This window comes from Thermobia domestica, chromosome 3 (genome assembly GCF_964235325.1).
Source record: "Thermobia domestica chromosome 3, izTheDome1.hap1.1, whole genome shotgun sequence".
NCBI lineage: Eukaryota > Metazoa > Arthropoda > Insecta > Zygentoma > Lepismatidae > Thermobia > Thermobia domestica.
In genome coordinates this window covers 283478246-283498602 of record NC_137456.1, presented here as the reverse complement: position 1 = coordinate 283498602, position 20357 = coordinate 283478246, and the positions used below count along the sequence as shown (strand labels likewise).

General features: G+C 35.4%; 1 protein-coding gene across 10 annotated transcripts in view; it reads left to right on the top strand.

Annotated features, from left to right (window-relative positions):
• The window catches only part of LOC145681100 (uncharacterized), a 1004875-nt gene that overhangs the window by 782450 nt on the left and 202068 nt on the right, over positions 1-20357 (top strand). The window lies entirely within an intron of this gene.

Sequence of the window (20357 nt, the reverse complement as noted above, 5' to 3'; positions counted from 1 at the left end):
CGAAAATGTTTCTGTCTCGACTCGTGTCTCGACTCGACAGTCTCTGTCTCGACTCGACTCGAATTCGAGTCGAGACAAAATGTACGAGTTAAAATATACTCACACATCAGCCAGACCATCATGACTACCTACCTAATTGTCAGTATGTCGACTTTTGGCATGGATAAAAACGGCGACACGTCTTGGCATACACGCAATGATCCTTGATAGGTCGCTGGAGAGAGCTGGCACCACATGTGCTCACTCAGGTCACCTAATTCCCGTAAATTCCGGGAAGGGGGGCGATGTGCTCTGACGTCACGTTCAATCACATCCCACAAGGGACATCACTCAAATGTCCGGCTCCAATTTCAATGAAACTTTTTTTGCTGATAGAAGGCATGTATGCATCATTACTTGTGATGACAAATTTTTGCCATGGTGCATGTTTTCTATTTTTTTAATAACTTTTAAGAGTTGTGATGTGGTTATTAGAGATTACTACAGAAGTCCCTTACTACCCTTTGTAAACGGAGCGTTAATGAAGAAAAGTGAAGAAAAACCATGTGGATACATATAAGTCCTGAGGGGAAGTCGTATGGTAGATATGACCTTGATGGCAGCCATCTTGAAATCCACCATTTTGAATTAAGGTCAAGTTTTCAAAATGGGAATAGGGTAAAATGATACATAATTTCGGGCTAGAATTTAATTAGAAAAATAATGGTGAGGTTAGTTTTAAGATACACCCATTTGGGGGAAAGTTACAGGCATATTAATTGTTTTTACTTACTGTGTGCGTAAGTCCCTTCTTACTTTCGTCTCAAGACCTGTAAATCGATCGCAACGGCAGAGCCGGGTTTCGCACTAGTGATTAGAAATCTTTAAACTCACTTGAGGCAATATTTGTGAATTATTGTATTGTATTTTGCCTTTAATTAAATTTGAACCCACTTCATGGTCTTGTGTAAAGTATCACTAAAAGATAATTTCTGTTTTTATGGAGAACGTAAGCATGGCAATTATAAAAGGTGAGTAAGGTGCGTATGTATTTATAAGAAAGTTTATTTTACGAGTCTTTTGTGGTTCCGCCAACCTATTCTTTAGTTTTTTTTAAATACTCATATCTCATAAATAAAAGAGCTATTATAAAATCTCTTACCACTATTCTTTAATACTTATAAAATTTTATTTATTGTAAAAGCACTGGCGAGATATTTCTTATCGCCCACTAAAATTATGGTGGAGCTCCTTCGTGGCTAACGGTTAGCATACTTGCCTTTGGCGTGGGAAACCTGGGCTTGATTCCCGGTGGGAGCTCATGTGGTTCGGATTCCACGTTAATCAGTAGGTCCACGTCTCACATAGCCTCGCTGCTGAACGGGACGTTAAACTCAGAATCAATTCAACTCAAAATTATGGTTTTGACTTTATTATGATGTCATTAGTTTAAACGCCCAACTGCCCAGTAATTATAAACATTGACTACATTATAAAATTGTAATTTGTGACGACTAAAATATCAGAAATTAAAGATTATTCTTTGGGTTTTGGAACATTTTGAAAAACGTGAAAAACTGGTACTGCACCGATACAACACACCTTTTGGATTTGTCATAACATGTCTTACATAGCTTTGGTTCGATTCTCAACACGGACTGCAACTACCCGTTAAATTGTGCATCCGAAAGGCACTCTTTGTTAAACCTCGCTTATCACCGCTCATCTTAATAATATATATAACTTCACCGCGAAGCAAATGTTGCATTTCTCTCTTTCATCCTAACACAAAACAAAACTAACCACAGCTGTGACACAAAGGAGCTATTTCGAAAAGAAACAAGCTGTGCTTCATAGAGATGTGTACCAAATGATAGAAGTATAAAGTATTGTTTTCTTTCCTGTTTATTGATATCAGTTGGTGTTCTTAATGAGTTTACTCATTAGTTTAGAAAAGTATATATGGAATTTGGACATATGTTGTACGTATCAAATATTTATTCTCCATAATGGTACCACGCGGAAAACTTGGTATAGGCCTACTTTTATCTTTGCCTCCTTCTGTTAGCTGTTTCGTATCATATATATCGGATGGTTTTGATATTTCTTCTGATCATTAAAACAACAATAATACCTATGTGCGTGCAGAAATGCAAAAGCACAAGGTAACTTCATATTTGTTTTGGAAACAACAAACCCATTTCACGTGTGCGAGAGAAATTGAGCACAGCGAGATCGGGTGTTTACTCAGGTCAGTTCGCAGCAGGAGTCCATGGTAAGAGATTTGGCTATCTCGAAAACACTCGCAAAACCTTACAAATACAAAAGACTGCGCTTCAAAGAAAGTTTAGACACAGATGTTTCAATTTTCTTTTAGCATCTTTCTTCAGCAAAAGAGTCGGTTCATTGTATTCGAAAAAGGGAAGGGAGAAAGGATGAATTTATATTTTATGTGGGGGGTAACGTTGTAAGTAGTATAAACAATACATACCGCTTCCGACTCTGTACTGAAGCACTTCCTTTAGCGGTATATCACTAGATCTATCCTGACCCTCATCCCACCTCAAGTTGTAAAGTAGAAAGGGACAGAAGTATTCAATATGACTGCGCACTTGAGTTTCAGTTCACAATACGAAAACCAGTGAGCAAGTAAACAGTCTTTTGTAGGATCGTGTTTTACTTCTTGAATTTATTTTTGAACATTCTGTGAATTGAACAACAGAACGCAGTAGAAATACGGACTAGTTTTTACTCCAACCATTACTTTCGCTCCAACCCAGGGATGTCACATTTATGATTTCGTACTAGATTTAGTGATTTTACCATTGAACTAGTGATCTAGTACGTACTTTGGGTAAATAGGCACATTCTAGTGATTTTTTGCATTTTTTTCTGATGCAGCCAAATGAGAAGGAAATGGTTCTTAAAATAAAAGGAAGAAGTATATTGCAGTTCAAAACAAATGTAGAAACCTTAAATTATTTTTTCTTTTCCCTCTTACTGAATGTGTAACGACCTTAGGTAAACAACGGCTATCTTTGGTCCGCTACCTCCTTTTGTTAGCCGACATGAGATGGGTTACTTTTTTTCTGGAAGAAAGTGAAGAAATAATTATCCAGTACATTTACGTTTTGTCAGGCACACAGGCGCAGTCTGTACTTGTTTCCTAACGAATTTTAGCAACGTAACATAAATGAAACATATGTACCAGAAAATAGGGGCAGTACAAACGGAAATTTTCATCTGTGACACATTTGATGAGAAATATAGTTAGATGTCACGTGCAAGCACTCTAAACATGTCCTATCCTGTAATTCTATTCGTATGTTTATGTAGGTGAGACTGAGAAATCAAGAAACAATAATAACTGGTTTTCTTCCAGGGGAAAAATCTAAATGTGAAGGGGTGTTACACTGGGACTTTAATTGCGTCCTTTGTAGAAGATTAACAAGTAATAGCAATTTTTTAATTTATTTTAGTTCTTGGGGAGAGGAAGATGGAAGCGAGCCCTCGTAAGGACCTCTGCAAGGAAACATGAATACTATCCGCCACTGTTTGTTACATTACACAAAATAGTTTATATATATATATATATATATATATATATATATATATATATATATATATATATATATATATATATATATATTGTTTTAGTCAGGGTTTTCATTCTGCAGGAGAGGGGGGGATAGTAATACCTGACGAACATTTTCTATTCTCAGAGTGTTGCAATGATAGCATTTCCTCCATTATAACTTGGCCAAGCTAGTTGCATTATATGTAAGGATTAAGTTAGCCTAAAAAGCTTAAATTTCTGTGGCTGTTTTACTCTGTACCCATGTTTCTCATTTTCGGTCTACGGTACTCTGTGTCCGGAAATTTTCGATGGCTTCCAAGTCGGAAAATAAGTGTATCAAAGGCGTATATATTATATCTATGGTTATATGAGGCATGGATCTACAGTTTAAAGTGGGATACCGGTAACAACTTCATGAGCTTCCACCGTAAATCGAACCAGTCTCTCCCGCGATCAAGGCGTATGTGTTAACCATACGGCCACGAGGAAATTCACATAAGCACACACACATATATATTGTTGAGTTGATTTTGACTTTACCGTCTCTTTCAGCAGCGAGGATATATGAAATGTAGACCTACTGATTAACGTGGAATCCGAACTACATGAGCTCGCGCCGGGAATTGAACCCGAGTCTTCCACGGCAAAGACGCGTACACTAGCCGCGGAGTTCACACACACACACACACACACACACAGAATCAGAGTCCTCACACACCAAGGGTGAGAGCTGTGCCACTGAGTCACAGCGGCCACGGGGCTAGGTCGAGTCCACTTTACGTTCATAGTTTCTTAGTACATAAATGTTACGATTATGAAATAGATTTTCCTTAATGAGCTGCATAAAAACAAAAGCTTTCGAAATGCATTAAACAATTAGCTCGATTTGAGTGTGAACTTAAAGTTATATCAGAGTGTAAATACGGATACGCACCAAAGCTCGAAAACTTAATACACTATTTCTCCTATATAGTCAGCATGTATCAAGCAATCGTTCAGCTTTCATTTGAGAGGATGGAAATCGAAGGCCCCTGAACAACTATGTTACTAATGTGCGGAATGTATTTATCTTACAGTGAACTGCTTTGATGCCAAGTGGCCTAACTCCAAAATTGAAATTTTCCAGGAGTGAAAGTTGAAGTTCAATATCTCATGAACAATCCATATTTCTTTTATGTTGGGAACCAAAACCATAACTACTGTATGTAGTTCATTGTTTTATAACTTAGTGTTTACAAAAATACTTTTAAAAAATACCTATTCATAGAAGTGAATGGTACTTATCTGTACTAGTTCTGGCAGTTCTGGCATCCAAGCAGTCCATTTATTGTAATACTAGCTTAATATACCCATTCTTCGCATGGGGGCTGTATTTGGAAGTCAACACCTGTGGAAGTATCACCATTCATTTCAGTGACCGCGAAAACTATGGATTTGACACTAGTATCAATCAATATGGGCTATTTATACATGTCTCGGTATTCCTCACCCGCTGACACCCGGCCCGCATACAGTAGTAACTGAATTTGCAAGTCATCGCTGATGGAAGTGCCACCATTGATCTCAGCGACCGTGAAAACTATGGATTTGACACTAATGTCGAACAATTTGGATTACTTTTACTACATGTCTCGCTAAACGACCCCCTGAGACCCCCTGGTTTCAATTTTGACAAAAACGCTTCGCCTTAGACTGGGACCTGGACCAAGGTATCCGTGACCAAAATTTGGTAACTCTCGGTCAACTTGTCTGGTCCCCAGGTCGATCCCAGTAAACGTCCCCCCCGAGACCCCCCTGGTTCGAAATTTAAAAAAAAAACGCTTCGTCTTGATCAGGGGTCTGGACTAAGGTACCCATGACCAAATTTTGGGAATTCTCGGTCCACTCATCTGGTCCCCAGGTCGCACACAGACAGACAGACAAACACACAAACAAACTCTTTATTTTATTTATATTAGATAAGATATACTATGTAAAATAGTCTCGTATCATAATATGTGATTTACAACAAATGTTACTTTATATCCGTAGCTCGTGATATGCTGCAACATATTAAAGCCTCAGAATGGTTGGGCAAGCGAATAATCCAGAAGTTACGTAACCCTATTGCGTTCATGGGAACGAAAACACAATAATTATAACTATGCTAAATTACTATAGACTACCAACTGCTCATTCGGAGAATTTATGAAGTTCACTTTATCGCAATAGTTTTATACAAACTAGATTTAGACTACGGATAATAGTTTTATACAAACTAGATAATCAATTATTATTATTATTATCATTATATTTGCAGTACAACCAAATACAACGACATTAACTATTAGTTCTAATTAACTAAATTGAGCTGAAAATTAAATCTTGATCTTTAAAGATTAACTATTAATCTTATGTGTTCTGTACCTTTCTGAAGGAATAAAAGCTGGAATTGGTTTCAAGGCTGTTTCTGAGTGAATACTTTCTTCAAAATAATATTAAAAATTATAGAAAGATTTTCGAGACATTCGAGTCGAGTCGAGATTTTTAAGAGCCGTCTCGACTCGACTCGTGTCTCGACTCGAAAATTCGAGTCGAGAAATACGTTTGTCTCGACTCGTCTCGAATTTTACAAAGTGTGTCTCGACTCGAATCTCGACTCGAATTCGAGTCGAGTCGAGTCGAGATTCGAGACATGTCTCGACTCGAGCGCATCCCTATCCAAAATAGGTCCAATAAATGATAAAAGAAGTAAACGTCCGCTCACTATTACGGCCTTACCAGATACATTGACTTTTTTTTCTATGGTAGTGGTACAATTATCCGAGGAGGAATTCAGGTAATCATTTTGCCCCATTGGATCATTATACTTCCCATATAATTTTATAATCTCAAGTCGTTCATTTATTATTTCTCCTAAATCTGATGCATTTCAATTATTATTATTATTATTATTATTATTATTATTATTATTATTATTATTATTATTATTATTATTATTATTATTATTATTGGGCGTCCTACAACTTTAGGCCAACAATATTATATTATAGAACAGAATAAATCCTTTTCAGGGCTCTTGTGAATAAAACCATGTCACTTAATTATTTTACGTACTTTTATTTTCGTAATGATTTTGGGTTCTCTTCTCGCCTGATATACTCTAATAGGGAGGAAGTAATGAAGTTTGCATTCTTGATTAGTGATTTTCTCTCTGTTTGTGAAGATGATGTGAATATGCTGTCCTTGAAATCTTTGTAGGAAAGAAACTAACTCATCACGCGATCAAACGAGCAGAGGAAATGGGTTCAGGTTTTGCTTCATCATTCTTCTAAAGTAAGTGACCGGCCAAGCAAACTGAAAGTGATGAATGAGGACCATTTTATCCTTTTAAAAAAATAGCGCCGTAAAAAATTTCCACTTATTCACCACGTAAAATATTGCCTCTTCAGCGACGCTCCAAGTGAGATGTCGCCAACACTGATGTAAAAATGGTACTTCTCTTCCCTGGTAGGAAACTAAACAAAATTAGGTGCCAGACTGAATCTACAAAACATCTGGAAACAACCCTGTTTTCAATTCAAGTTCGTAAAATATAAAATAATAGTAGTGCGCGTACATTCAAGATTGCTACTTATAAAATCTAATAGTCTAATGAAATAATTTAATATAGACTTAACAGATACGTTAGCTCAAATTTAAGCAAATATGTGTCCTTATGATGTCCAGACATTTAAGAATGGAACTTCTTAAGTATACAAACAAAAATTAAGAGACGCAAATAGCTTAATAATTAAATCAAATGGTTTGATTTTTATTGCTAAAAATCTTTCAAAAATATTCATACTTGTAAGATGACACTTTCTACGGACTAAAACAAACATTGCTATGCTATACACAGAGTCTAATTTTATTAGGATCATGCGGAAGGACATATACGATTGTGTTGTTAGTACGCTCTTCAGTCCGTCCGTCCGTTACTCCACATGATAACTTGAGCGAATGAGAATTACATTTTTTTCTTTTGCGATTACCTCGGCCGAGCTCGTTAACTGGGTCAATCAGTTACCAATTTAACGAGCAAAAGCGACTTTAACGATGCCTGTCCATATCCCAAACATATTTCGCGGAATCCTCTCTACTGTGTTCAACAAAGTTTATTATTAGGTCTACCATTAGTTACTGGCTAAAAAAAATATATAGCGGAAAATTGTTAGTAAATGCGTCACTTAGCAAATACTTATCAATCATAAACGGGCCGAATTAAGAACCTTCTCCTTTTTTGAAGTCTGTGAAAATAGAGAAGTAGAGCAACAGGTATTCACAGAATTGTTTAAAATAATTATAATTACGATACGTATCGGTTAGGTTTCATCCTAAATTATTTTCCTTGTAGTGTTTTTTTTTTTTTTTCTGAACATTATTTACCAGTTCTTCCGTTGTTGGTTTTATTCAGCAAACTCTCTGGTATTAGTTTGGAGGATTGCTTTAACGTTTTCTCAAATTTGGAAAGTGAATTTATCCTGGCTGAGGATGTAACGTTTTGTTTTAGGATATACCATATGCGTTTAACGAGTATAATAATAGTTGGATTGCATTATACTTACTTTCAAAAAATAGATTTTAATGGGCTCATAGTGTACCTAATTGGTTGTCGATTGGAGCTTCGTTCATGATTCCATATTCGATTATCAATAGGCAAAAAATGTACGGTTTTGATTGGTCATTGAAGAGCTACTTTAATTTAATCTTAAAAGAAATTTATGTTTCATATAAAAAGCTTAATTATGTGTTAATATTACCGATATTTTTCAGTTCTAATTATTATATTTATATTATCATTTAAATGAATATATTAGTTTGCATTAATTTGTTAACTAAAAGCAACACTTGACCAACAACACATACAATAGACAGAGGAGCAGCAACGGATATTCACTCGTGCGTTTGAAATAATTGTGATTATCGATGGAAATTTTGTGCTTAATTTCTTGTTGTACCGTGTTTTTGAGGAATATATGAGTTCGTCTGTTTTCAGTTTTTATTTGGCAAAGTATATATATACTTTACCAAGCAGGCGGAAAGTTAGTGGTTACTGTTCTTTCTTCGTAATTGGGAAGGTTTGGGCTCGAACACGTTAATGTTCATTCGCACAATATTTTAATCAGTTCCATTAACCGATATGATGTCTTTATAAATATAGGTTATACCTGACTTTCCTTTTCACCAGTAGTGGAACGGATCACGAACTTTGTTACCCATGACTCAGATCCGGTGATCTAAGAAGAAAAGCTATGAACCCATTGAAATTCATCATACATATGGAGAAGTGCGGCTTCGCTAATGTAACTCTGACAAGCAATAATATAACCTACCATCACCTTCCTGTATATTAACTTTGAGCCAGATTCATGAATTCCTCTTAGGTGTTCATACATTTTTACTCTTGTAGGTCTACATACACTTTTCATTTTTAAATTCACACTTCTGTAAACATGTGTAGACCTACTGTTCTATTTAAAATTATACCTTAAACCTAGGAGTGCAAGTGATTCCGATTCTACGTTTAGTTGAAGCCTGCATCTTTTTAAATGAAGTCGGTTCAGCAAGGTGACATGTTCCGAAGAAATAGATGAAAAGTATCCCGATTAAGAAATAAGGTCACATCGGAAGTCGAACATGTGAATATCTCTAGCTCGAATAGTGGATGTCATTAATCTTTATACTAAATGAAAACTAATATAAGGATGTTTGTTCGCTTACTTCTGCACCGATTTCGATTACTTTTCGTGCATGAGGGGACCTTGGCTTAATTTAGGTTTCTATTTCATTTTTGGGTAGGAGAGAAGAAGAGGTGTAGGGAGTAACCTGTAAAAATAACCGAAAACTATCAATATTAGGGAAGCCTTCGAAATGTGGGTGTGGAGAAGAATGGAAAGAATTAGTTGGGTCGAGCGGAAAACGAATGAGAGAGTGTTAGAAATGGTGGGTGAGAAAAGAACACTTTTAAATATAATTAGGAAGAGGAAGAGAAATTGGTTGGGACATTGCCTAAGAAGAGATTGTATCATGAGGGACGTCCTAGAGGGTATGGTGGCGGGAAAGAGAGAGAGGGAGCGAAGGAGACTACAATTAATGAATGATATTAAAACAGAAAGATCATACGTGAAGACGAAAAGGTTAGCGGAGGACCGTGGAGCATGGAAGCTTCTCAGCTGCTGCGGCAAGTGACCTGCCAATAAAGGCAGAATACCTATGATGATGATTATGATTATCAATATTAGTGTTCAATCCATAGTCTTCGCGGTCGCTGAGATGAATAGTGACATTCTCGATACCGTTTAAGTCAAATTTGGGCCGCTATCAACATGAGGGATAAGAGTGGTGAAGAAGGTGGGATTATGGACTTTTTATCATTACACTTGAAATGTAGGTTCTAAGAGAAAGGGGTTGAAATACTTTCTATAGACGTATTTTCCATGTGAAGAACGGGCGTTTCAGCTAGCCTACTATAAAATTGAACAATAATACTTCAAGATCACATCTGGTTTCTACTTTATCTGCGTCACCATGTGAGATCGGGTCTAAGAAATGAAGCCCAGTCCGGGGTCATTAGACCAAAAATCGTGATCTAAGTGACTCGGTGACCAGTACCGTCCTTGCTTTCCACTGTTGTTAATATTCTTGTTAATTCTTAATTATTCCATTAAAAAGTGATTGCATAATGTATCTAAAGTTTGTTAAAGAAATATAATTTTAAAAAGTAATAAAAGGGACTAATTCTGCTAACAGGCTACTTGACCGGTACAACCAATTTAAAAAGGATATTTTAATTTTCTTTTTCATGCAGTCTGCATTATAAATATTCTAGCATTGGCATGTCGCTTGCTTCAAGTTATGTAGTTTCCGTGCACTACAGTCTTCTCTAGTTTAATTTAAGAATTTATCTCTTTAATGCTGTCCATCGATTATAATCATCTTCCCTCTCTCTACCTCTTCTACTTGACACATCCATCTATCACATTCTAAAGGAAAAAGAAATCTCAAACAATTCCCTAACCAACTTCTTTTTTTTTCTAGTTTTCTTTTTCAGCATTGTTGCTCTTTCCTCAACTTTCGTCAAGTCTTCCTCTTCAGATGTTCATTTATCCAGTCAATTTTCTCCATTCTTCTTTAAATCTATATTTCGTGAATTATAACAGTTTCTCATCTTTCTTTCATCATTATAACGCTCCTGCTTTGTATACTGCAATACTCCACACATTACATAGACTGTTCACAATTCCCTATACAGTGTTCTACAAAATATTTTTTTAAAGGAGTTTCGTTTGTCAAAATTCATTTTTATACTTACCGTGTTTGTCAATCCGGGATACAAAATCATCTTAAAGACAACTTGATGGATCTGCAATTTTGGCCAGGATGTAGAGGATTAAAAGTTAGTAATTTATTTCCTTGTTAGAGGGAATTGATTTACCGGAAGTAGCAGATGTCAACTAATTCCCGGATTTTGCGTTGATAACTATAGAGCAAAAACGGATATATATTCGACTGTTGCCGATTTCGCTCTGTGATAATCAATACTGAAAAATTATAGGTCTACTATATTCCTACGATTTTGGTTGCAATAACGCAACAAAGTGTGACATAGCATCCATTCTTGCAGTACTGAATACTTTCTTTTTTAATTAACTTTCTCTCTCTCTCTACAGATTAACGTTAAAACCGAATATGATTTGAGTTTTTACCACTTTGTTTGAATAAAAGGCTAAGTAATTAGGTGGACCCTATTCTTGGAACGCTGAATCGACTCTAAAAATCACTTTCCGCCATCTTTTACTGCTTTTGCTCTCATACTTATCGATAAAAAGAGATACATAGCTGGACATTTTAAGACTTTTCATACTTATGCGTTGCATAGATTTGAAGTTTTAAAAAGTATGATTTGGTAAATGTAAAGGAAAAAAGTCAATGTTTAAATGTAAAAAGGTAAATTTCGTTGAGATACTGTTTCAGAATACATTGTGTTGTCGGGAATTCAATTGATGTGATGGAAGCTAAAAGAAAAAAAATAAAATCTTTGTGTTTAACGTTCAACGCTTAGCTTAACGCCCGTTACACTAAGGGAGACTATGATTAAAGGAATTGACTGGTGATGGAAGAATTCGTGGAATGAGAAAGTGAGAGGAAACGGGAGTATCCCGAGAAAACAAACGAGCACAATCTTGTCCACCCCAAACTTACTTGGTCGGGGATCGAACTAGGGACCTCGCGCACCAGAGGTAAGCACTCTAAGCCACTGTGACCCCCAAGAAGGTAAAATAAAGAAGATAAAATCTATGTTTTAATTATTGATCAGTCTTAAAGTAGATAATTCCATCACTTAGGAAAAGAAGTTCGCTGGAAATCGTAGTACATTAAATGTCTTAATTTATGCTAAGTGACCTACCAATGATGGAAGAATAGTTATGACAAAAATTAATGTTCCAAATTTTTTACAAATTCTTATTCTTTAGGCATGGATAACTGTTCTTCATCTTCTTCACAATCTTAAAATAAATAACATTTGCATCGTACTCCAGGAATAGTTCAGAAAGGAAAACAATAATCTACCTTACATTTCCTCCGCATTTCCTTTCATGTCTTTACTCAGTTGTTTGTCTTGCAGCTTGTGAAAAGAATTAATTTTTGCTTTAGGAATGTACTTACTTCTACCCTTGAAAATTCTCCGTCGAACGTCTTTCATGATTCTTTTTACCCGAATTGCCTCAAGTAATGAAAACCATATCATAAAGGCGCACGTGACATATAGCATAAACTTAGGCATGTGGTTAACCCTCGCTTCCGGTCGTAATTGCCTCAAAAGAAAAGAAAAAAAAAAAAGGAGAAAACACGATCGAGGAGAATTTGGCACAGAATATGATGCAATGTAAATTATGATCTTCAATCTTACAGAACAAGCCAGTATTGAAGTTAAAAATAAACTTGATTCTGGGTTCAAAACTCTGCCTGTATCCAAATGTTCATATTCTATGTTCTATGAATATTGTAAATAAGTATATTTTTTTAAAACATATTTTGTTTAACCACTGAATGGGTTTGCTCTCCATTATATAATGCATGTCTTATTGTGTTATAGTGACGTTAGCTTGTTTTTACCATAGAAATTAAACTTCTTGCTAAACTTGTTTGGAAAACAGATTGAGAAAGGAATAAAATACCACCTTTCTACAAGATACTATCTCAACACTATGTTGTAAATAGTAGTATCAGAATAGTAAACAAATCCAATGGAAATGGACGATTTGAAAAATATAAAACCTATTTTTAGCGAACACATGAATAACAGTAGGCTATTTATATTCTGAGTTCCGTACTTAATACCGCACACCTTCGTCGCATAATGTTCGTTTGGAAAATTAAATTCATGATTATGTCCTACAGTCTACGGTCATAAATGTAAATGTACCACGATTGAAAATTGCTGTAATTAGAAAGTAAGGGAAAACGGAAGAGTTACCAAGAAAGTTTACAAACATAATATTGTCCAAGTGCAAGTGGCATAAAATTACCTTTTTTGGACGTCTATTTTAAATCAGTTTTTCTTCAGAAATAAAAGTAAACTTAATTTTTATTGTATTGTAAGACATACCATGAATTATTTGACAAACGCAAATGGAGTTCATAAGCCACGCCTGTTCTATGTGTGTAGATTTTTTTTAATTATATACTACACCCATCTTCAACGAAGCTATCGGCTTTGTGTTTATATTCCATGCCCACGGACGGCTGTCTTTCTTCAGAAAAAATGGATGTTTTTAAAGCTATCCAAGCCCATGGTTGGGTATTGAATGCCTTATTTGAAATTAAACTCAAATGTGGCTTAAAAACCACTCCCATTCTCTCCATCCAGATGTAATGTTTATATACCGCAACTGTCCTCAACAGAACGATACGTTGTGTTTATATGTCACACCAGACTCTTAAGGGTCAAAATAGAGATTTAAGCATCAGAAATTAACATTGCATTCCAGAACTAAGACTATGTGATAATATGTGAATTTTTAGCATATCACATTTTCTCTTACAGAGAAAAAAAAAACTTGGGTCTTATGATAGATACAAAAACAATATTAACTAAATATACTTCATTAGCCTTCAGTCTTGTAAATCTTCCTGTGTGCATTACGAATTAAACAGACTATTATTTCCTAGTTGGTTAAGTAGTGTTAAATAGTTTGACCTTTCGTATACTTATAAATATTTATTAAGCATTAGCCACATTAAGACAATAATTACTAACTTAACGATGGGTAAATCGTAGTACTCTCTTACACTTAGAATAGTGGCTGGAGCTAGAGGTATGTGCACGTTTCTGGCGAACTTGTGTTGTGCTTTCATCTCCTGGTTTCTATAACTGTCAGTGGATACTCTTACAAATTTTATATAATGATAGAATTACTTACATATCCGTATATTTGACTCTAAATATTATTTATATGCAAATTATATAGAATTTATTCCTGGGTTGCTTTTTGAAAATAAATATATAAAATTTTCTTTATACCTTAAAAGTCTTTCCTTCTTAGACTTCAATAAAGCTACTTCTACGAAGTCGTGCTTCTTACCCAAGGACTGCTCAATGGAAAGAAATGCTGTTCCTTTCATTTTTTAAAACTTATTGTGCTTCTCATATATATATATATATATATATATATATATATATATATATATATATATATATATATATATATATATATATATATATAATAAATTTTGGAAAATTAACGCTCTGCACTGATAATGGCGACAGAAATGATCAAAAAGAGTACTATATAGACTTGTGGAAAACTGGATGAAATGATGTGATTTTTTTAACTACAAGAAAATATACTAGTTCACTAGTTATTGTCACTTTACAGAGAAATCATAGCTAAGTTAATCTTACGAGTTTATTACATCAATAACTTTAAGACTTACAAATGGCTTGTATTGAAATAATTATAAAAATTATTGCCATATTTTTAGTTTCTTTAATGTTAAGAACGCTTTCTTAAAAAAAAAAAATAATAAATAAATAAAGTAAAACGCCCTATTATAGGTGGGCTCCTGGACAAGTTCTAGTCCAGCCACCTTGTAGTTACGATCTTGGCTAAGATAAAAATACACAACTGAATTATTCTGCATTAAGGAATATGTCATTATGTACTGAAAAATTTGACCCAAACGGAATCGAACTCTCAACCGTACGCTTTAAGTCGGCTCTTTCCGCTGAGCTAGTATCTTCAGCTCATTAGCACAGGGATGGAAGCGGACAAAGTATTGCATACATATGAAAATAAGGAAACATTTAAAATAAAGTTTTTAAAATACTCACCGAAACATTTTGTTTACAGCAGGACTAAACAAATTTGCAAAATATTTGTGGATATAAACAAGTGATAAGCTGTTAGTAGAATATGTGAGACACGCAAGGTAAATGTCGGAATGGCATGGTTAAAACATACATCATTAAATGAGGATAATGGATTAAATTTGTGACACTGAAGGACAAAGGGTGAAGGCGGCATATTTTGCTTAACAATTCACCCAACTTCTGCCAAATATCTGTTACATTGCTATAATTTTCTAATCTATAACTAAGAGTATCAACCTGGTGGCATGTAAACAACTATCAGTACCGATACTAAAGTTGAACAATTGAATATCGTTTCACAATGTGAAACTAAAACTTCCGAATTATGCTAATTCAATATTCAAACTTGAAATAGTACATCTGTAACTACTGGTTGCAATAGAATAACAAGATCAAAGATAGAATCTGTTTCTTGGACGCTGAATCCATATCAAAAGCAGTTACTAGCTATCCCTTACTCTTTTCCTTCTATAGAGATAAATGTTAAAAAATTCGTTAATTTGAAGCACTTTCAAATTGAATAGAGAGTTAGAGGAGATAGAACCTATCCTTGGGACACTGAATCGATCGCAGAAAAAAAAATCTCTACATCATTTGCAGATTTTTCTCTATGAAAATCTGATACCTGAAGTACTAATAAATTCAACCACTTCCGGTCTCGATATAGTGATGCGGTTTGTGATATGTATGTATACGATTGAGAAGTTGCACCTATTGCAAATATCGTTTGATTATCTATTACAATTTGTGTTCTATGGTGATAAATTTTGAAACCAGAAATGGGTAATTTGAACCACTTCCGGTTTGAATAGAGTGTTAACGTAAAAGATGGTACCTATTCTTGGCAAGCTAAAATCAATTGAAAAAATACAACTCGATATCTTTTACCGTTTTCACTCTATAGAAATAATATTGAAACTGGTAATAATACTAAGCTTGAACCACTTTCTGTTTTGATAGTGTTATCAATAGCCATGCTATCTTGTATTGAAACGCTAAATCGTTTCTTTAAAAAAAAATCGCTATTTGTTACTATTTTCGTTACTATGTACACTCATGTCCAGAATGGTTGTCGCTAACTGTCTTCTTGTAAGGATATAATTTGATAATGATTTTGCAGGGTACCTTTAATACTGATACTATGTGTATAATCGAGAAATGTATATTTGTGGTAAATTTAATAGGAAAAGAATTAGAAATGTGAAAGTTAGAATGAGTAAAACAAAATGTTGCTAAATGGACAAGAAAATTTTGTTTTCGTTTTATTGTTCTTATTTACTGCTCTTTTGACATGAAATTTGCCACATACATGTCTTTACCGATTATACAGATACTAACATAATAAGAAATACCGGGTGAATTCGTTATCAAATTATATTCCTACAACAACATATTTATAGACATGCGACAATAATTTTAACCACTTCCGAGAGCTTCAACGAGAAAGTTGGAGCGTTTCCTTGGCAAGCTGATTCGATTGAAGAAAACCATATCACTCTCTTATTTTCGCTCTATGGAAATCGTATTGAAACCAGAAGTAACAGTAAATTTGAATCACTTCTGATTTTGGTATAGTGCTGTAACTAGTCATGATATGTTGTTGTGAGACGCTAAATCGTTTGCAGAAAACGCTTCTCGTATGTTCGTTCTGTGGCGATAAACGTTGAAACCAAAAATGGCTAATTCTATCCACTTTCAGTTTGAATTGAACTTCAACGGAGAAATTGAAGATATTCTTTGGATGCCGAATCGATTGAAAAAAAAACTGCAACTTGATAGCTTTTAGCGTTTTGCTCTAAGAAAATCAGTAATGAAACTGGATGTAATAGTAAATTTGAACCACTTCCGTTTTTGAGTGTCTTATGGATAGTCATTACATATTGTATTGAGACGTTGAATCGTTTGCAGAAAACTGCTGCTTATTAAGATATGCTACCGTTTCTGTTCTATGGTAATAAAAGTTGAAAAAGATATTGGTAAAACCTGAAGTAAAACTCACTTTTAATCCTCTGTTAATCCGAAATAATGTTAGTGCAACAGTAAGTTCGAAAGAGTGTGGATTAATTTATTCTTGATTTTAATCTACAGAAAAGAGTTTTTAATGAAACCAAGAGGCCTGCTAGCTATAGATACCTAAAGGCCGTAAATGAAATTCAAACTTCAAATTGAACCGGGGACAATCGCTGACAATAGCGGGTTTAATGGATAATTCAACAACACATTTGATATGGTCTGTGGACAGCGTGTGAGACTCTCATTCTAAATGATTTTGGTTCGATTCTCAGCCTGGTTTTCCAATTATTTTTTCAAGGAATTCAGAATGGTAAATTATGTTCACTACTACTACTTAAAGAGATTTATCCCATAAAGGGAGAAAAACATAAGAGTGACAGGGAGGAAAGATGTAGAATATTTATTCTTAATAGTTAAAATTTCATTTATTTCCATGTCTTTCGCTTTTTTCTTTCCCCTTTCCTTCTTTTCCCTCTTGTTTCGCTCTTTCCATGCTTTCTCAGTTCCTGCATGATGCATATTATTATTTTCCTTTTCTTTGCTTTAATTCCTCTATTTTAGAGCTAAATGTGAATGGAATTTCTACCTATTTTGTGTTTCTCTAAGTGATGCTCAACTAGTATTCCCCCCCCCCTCCAAATGGAGAAATATCCTGCCATGTCATGTTTTGGGGCATATCTGAACTGTCATGTTGGTTGTCCAACTATTAGGCGTAGGAGAAACTATTCTGAAACAATGCTGCTGGTGGAAAGAACTATCACTTTTTTTTTGTAACTCTAACCTCCACTTAATTATGCTGCTTACTATATAACACGACATTTGCCTGGTGGAGCTGAGATAAAACTGGATGACCTTAGTCTGTATGGTTGATCACTGAATTCGAACCAGTTACTTCCCCGTTACAAAGCAAGAATTCTAACTACTAACATCAGGTTTCTCGGTCATTGCTTTAAATGTTCATTTTCCAGTGTGAAAATACAGTGTAGTATCAGAGTTGAGCAACTGAGTGTTTAGAAGCAAACTTGCGAAATGCTGATACGTTTTATTTCTCTCTTTTGGAGTCTACCGTAATTTATCGTGGCCGTTCATAACATGATATTGCACTTGCATTAATACATGGGATTCGATTATCGTTCGTGAATAACGCTTTTAGTTTTATTTTATCGTATATGTGTGTGGGAGAGACGTAACGTGTGACACACAGGACGCTGGTTTTGTGAAGCGAATCTCCTGTTCCATATGGGTGCTTTATCTGCATGTATGTAATAGATCAAAGCTTTCACATTCAGGAAATGCAATATCCATTGGTGTATAGGTTGTAGATTTTGGAATGTGGGTTTTGCTTGAATGAAAACTACATTAAATTGTTTGGAATTTTAGTATGTGATGTAATACTGAATATTCAAAATAATTCCGGTTTTGCTATAACAGACGTTTTCAAAGCATTTATTTGCTTTCAGCCTCGTATTGCTGCAATTTCTATTAGATCTTCACCTTTCACTGTGTTGAGTATTGAGTTCGGTCCTCGATTGGAACTAGAAATATACGATTATTCTTTTAAATAAAACAAAATAGGCTTTCCTTTCCTTTATTGAGAGTAGGGGCCAGTAAAAATCAATAATCAAACTACAGGGTGTATCAAAAGTCCCTTGACATAAAGTAAATCTGTTATTATCAGAGTTACAACAAAATAAAACAATCTCCAAATATGGCGTTTTCAACCTAAAGTGAAGAATTTTTTTAATCAGACGAGCCGTTTGAACTGTACACTCTTTATGCGTCCAATGCTAAATGAAAATGCAACGTCGCCATTTACCTGGACCCACAATCTAAAGTGAATGAAGTTACTGTCCTTTACGCTAACATGTCGATGGCCAGCCCCCATTTCAAACATACTCCCCTTCCCCATACTCTTACAAAATTTATCCACCTCCCTGTAAATGGCAGGGTTGCATTTTCATTTAACATTGGTCGCATGAAGAGTGTACAGCCCAAACGGCTCGTCCGATTAAAAAAAATGTCACTTTAGATTAAAAACATCATATTTGGAGACTGTTTCCCTTCTTACGTTTTGTTGTAACTCTGATAATAAGTGTTTACCCTTTGTCAAGGGACTTTAGGGATACCCTGTATACAAGTTTTTATCAATTCAATGGAAACACCTGAGAAAAGTGCAACTTGCCAAATTAATATGACGTTGGACAATCTTTCGCTCTCAGAACAGCTCTGATGCAATATATAATGGAGTCGTACAGATCGTGAGTGGTAGCAAATGGATTACTACATCATTCTGCATGCAGCGCATAATTAAGTTCTGTGACAAGACATGAAGACTAAAATTGCGCCGGATTTGTGTCTCCAAAACGGAGCAAATAATATGTTTAGGTCCGGGGATTGGCCGGCCAGGAGAGATGGTCTTTCCGATGTTCATCAAACCATGCCACAAAAGCTCCAGCTGTGTGAATGGGTGCATTCTAGAATATAGCGTCATTACCTGAAAGAATATACCGTAGGATACATATAATCCCTAAAATGACGACGCGATGACGGAGAGTGAGGCGACCGGTAAGCACCAGGATAGGGCTCGCTGTAAAGCGGGATACCGCGGCCAACAGCATCACACAGCTGCCACCTTGTTTCACAGTTGGGCAGAGACACTGCATCTCAAATGCTTCTTTGAGGATTCGCCACATAGGAACACAAGCAGAGGTTTGAAATAAGGTGAACGACTATTCATCCGACCGTATCTGACGTTTCCAGTCATCAAGGTCCATGTGATCGTGGCCATGGACGGTCTAATATCGTTATGGTCTCTTATCAGAGTTTCATCCGTGGAATCTGACCCAATATGTCCATGTCATGTAACTCACGGTGCACTGTGATTTTTTTTTAAACAAACTCTGTGTCATGTGCTGTTTGAGTTCCTCTGTTACTTGCACTGCAACCACAAAACTGTTCTAAGTGATAATCCGCTTTCTAATGCTCGGTGGGACCTATCACTTAGGGATTTCTCCCGGCCACTGTTCCTCTTCGCTTGTGTGATTTTGTTGAGAGTTTTGTAAGCAGTCATCACCTGCCTTGCGATACGCTCAACACACTTACCAATTTTGACATGGTTGCATCAGATAATCAAGCGACAACAATTTGCCCTTTTCGGAAATAATAGAGGTCACAGATTGTACATTATCATCGTCTCAGTTCACTACACACTGTCATTCTACTGCTTTTCACATAGTATGAAGTTTGACCTAACATACCAACAAGAACCACCTAGTGCTGCGGTTGACGTCTGATCGTTGCCAACCCAGACATCTGACGTATTTCTAACTCCAGGTGTTTGCATTAAATTGATATATATCAGTATATATAGAACTCATTGAAGAGAATTATTAC